Here is a 3,484-nt window from a genome sequence, read left to right as displayed (position 1 = left end):
GGATGATATTAGCTGTGGGTCTTTTGTACATGGCTTTTATGATGTTAAGGTATTTTCCCTGTATCCATACAATGTTGAGGGTTTTATCAAGAATGAATTCTGTACTTTGTCAAATGTTTTTTCTGCATCTATTGAGAGATTAGACGGTTCTTATCCTTTCTTTTGTTAATGTGGTGCATCACGTTGATTGATTTGCAAATATTCATTGACCTTCACAGTGTAGGAATAAATCCCACTTGATCATGGTAGATAACTATTTTATGTACTGTTGGATTTGATTTGCCAGCATTTTGTTGAGAATTTTCACATCCATGTTCATCAGGGATATTGGCCTAGAATTCTCCTTTTATTTGGGTCTTTGTCTTGTTTTGAAATCAAGGCAATCTTGGGCTCATAGAATGAGTTTGGAAGTTCTCCTTCCACTTCTATTTTTTGGAACACTTTGAGAAGAATGAGTATTAACTCTCCTTTAAATATTTGCTAGATGAGCTCCCGGGTGTCTTAGTCCATTAAATGTCCAACTCATGATTTTGGCTCAGGTCATGATCTCATGGGTGGTGATAACGAGCCACACTTTGGGCTCCATGCTTTATGGGGAGTCTACTTGGGATTCTCTCTCTCCCTCTGCCTCTCACCCCATACCCTTTGTTTTTTCCTCTCTCTCTCTTTAAAATAAATAAATAGGAGTACCTGGGTGGCTCAGTGGGTTAAAGCTTCTGCCTTCAGCTCAGGTCATTATCCCAGGGTCCTGGGATGGAGCCCTGCATCAGGCTCTCTGCTGAGCGGGGACCCTCCTTCCTCCCATCTCTCTCTCTGCCTGCCTCTCTGACTACTTGTGATCTCTGTCAAACAAAAAATAAATAAATAAATAAATAAATAAATAAAAGGTAGAATTTACCTGTGAAACCATTCGGCCCTGGACTTTTGCTTGTGTTTTTGATTACTGATTGAAGTTCTTTGCTGGTTATTCTTCTGTACAAGTTTTCTATGTCTTTCTGTTTCAGTTTTGGTAGTTTATATGTTTCTAGTAATTTATCCATTTCCTCCTGATTGCAAAATTTGTTGGCATATGATTTTTCATAATATTCTCTTATAATTGTTCGTATTTCTGTGGTGTTGGGTGTGTTCTCTCCTCTCTTATTCATGACTTTATATATTTGTGTCTGTTCTCTTTTCTTTTGATAAGGTTGGCTAGTGCTTTATCAATTTTATTAACTCTTTCAAAGTCCAGCTCCTGATTTGATTGATCTATTCTACTGGGTTTTATTTTGTTTTGTTTTGTTTCTTCATCATTTATTTTTGCTCTAATGTATTATTTCCCTTCTGCTGGCTTTAGGCTTCATTTGTTGTTATTTTTCTAGCTCCTTTATATGTAAGGTTAGGTTTTGAAGTTTGAGATTTTTATTGCTTCTTGAGATAGGTGCCCGTATGGCTATATACTTCCTTCTTATGACCACTTTTGCTGCATCTTAAAGGTTTTGGACTGTCATGTTTTCATTATCATTTTTTCCATATTTTTTAAAATTTCTTTTTTAACTTGGTTGAACTGTTCAATCTTTAGTAAGATGTACTTTAACCTTCATGCATGTGTTCTCTTTCTAAATTTTTCTTGTGTTTGGTTTCAAATTTCACAGCATTGTGGTCTGAAAATATTCATGGTATGATCTCGGTCTTTTTGTACGGGTTGAGGGCTAATTTGTGACCTAGCATGTGATCTTCTCTGTAGAATGTCCCTGTGCACTGGAAAAGAATGTATATTCAGCTGCTATCTTTGAATATATCTGTTAAGTCCATCTGGTCCCAGGCATCATTCATAGCCATTTTTTCCTTGTTAACCTTCTGGTTAGGTGATCTGTCCATTGATGTAAGTGGGCTGCTAAAGTCCCCTACTATTATTCTATTATTATCAATGAGTTCCTTTGTGTTTGTTATTAATAGTTTTATACATTTGGGTGCTCCCAAGTTGGGAACGTATTTATAACTGTTAAATCTTCTTGTTGGATAGGCACCTTTTTTATGATATAGTACCCTTTTTCATCTCTTGTTATAGACTTTGGTTTTAAATCTAGTTTGTCTGATGTAGGTATGGCCATGCCAGCTTTCTATTGATATCCATTAGCATGAGAAACAATTCTCCGTCCCCACTTTCAATCTGCAGGTGACAGACACATAGAGAGTTTATATTTCTGTTCTGTAATATCATCCATAGGTCAAAAACAAGCATAGAAACACAATAACTGCTTACTCCAGATGCCAAGGGCTATTTTCTTTCCTAGTGGACATGAAATTATTAATTGATTCAAGCTCATAAATAGTCAAAGAAAAAAAAAAGTCAGACTGGATTCTCTATCATAAAAACCAAACCCCAATCATTGCTACCATCAATGAGGACTAAGTTATTAACAGAGTGTAAACTTAAAAAGATGAAGAGCTCTTCCCCTAAGCATCCAGAGATGACCTCTGAAAATGGTTCATTAGTCACTTGACTCAGAAAACCCTACAAAATCATGCGAAACAGGAGGTTCAAATCTTAGTGTTCACTCTAAGAACACACATGAAACTACCCCGGCCATCAAGGGTACGCATATCTGAAAAGCCACCAAGAATCTGAAAGATGTCACTTTGCAGAAGCAGTGTGCCATTCCGTTGCTACAATGGTGGGGTTGGTAGGTGTGTTCAGGCCAAAGAGTGGGGCTAGACACAGGGCTCATGGTCCAGGAAGAGTGTTGAATTTTTACTTCACATGCTTAAAATTGCAGAGAGTAATGCTGAACTTAAGGGTTTAGATATAGATTTTGTTGTCATGGAGCACACCCAGGTGAACAAACCCCCCAAGATGCAACACAGAACTTATAGGTCTCACAGTCAGATTAACCCCCTTCATGAGCTCTCCCTGCTACATCTAGATGATCCTTACTGAAAAAGAGCAGATTGTTTCTAAACCAGAAGAGGTTGCACAGAAGAAAAAGATATACCAGAAAAGACTGAAGAAACAAAAATGTATGGCCCAAAAGTAAATTCTGCATGGAATAAATGCAAATAAAAATTTGAAAAAAGATGAAGAAACTCAAAAGTCAGAGAGGGAGAAGGGCAAAATTAAAATTCTATTATTTCTCCATATACTTTCTGGGAGGAAAAATAGAGAAGGGGAGGGGAGGGAAGGGGAAAGAGAGAGAGAATGGATAGAAGAAAGGAAGGAAGGATTGAAGGAAGGAACGAAGGAAGAGAGGAAGGAAGGAAAACATTGCTGCCCCCAAAACACCTTGAAGTGCTTGTTGGGAAACAGTTCTCCATGAGTTCTCAACGTTCTTCAGCACAATCAATAACTTATTTATGCACTAATAGTCCAGGATGTTTGTAGAGCTAAAGGCCCTGGAAGATAGGGTGTCTCTTTCACTCTAGGTTAGTTTACAGATCTGTTTGCCATGGAGGATACGAAGATAATACCCCCCCTTCCAGTCAAAATTTGGACAGGTTTTCGAGC

The 3,484-nt window shown here is 37.7% G+C and overlaps 1 pseudogene; it reads left to right on the top strand.

Annotated features, from left to right (window-relative positions):
- The first annotated feature begins 2,466 nt into the window (after nt 1-2,466).
- On the top strand, nt 2,467-3,017 carry LOC122907875 (annotated as a pseudogene).
- The last annotated feature ends 467 nt before the right edge of the window (nt 3,018-3,484 follow it).

This window comes from Neovison vison, chromosome 5 (assembly GCF_020171115.1).
Source record: "Neovison vison isolate M4711 chromosome 5, ASM_NN_V1, whole genome shotgun sequence".
Taxonomy (NCBI): Eukaryota; Metazoa; Chordata; class Mammalia; order Carnivora; family Mustelidae; genus Neogale; species Neogale vison.
The sequence above is the reverse complement of the archived record's forward strand: the minus strand, read 5'-3'. Positions and strand labels throughout refer to the sequence as shown.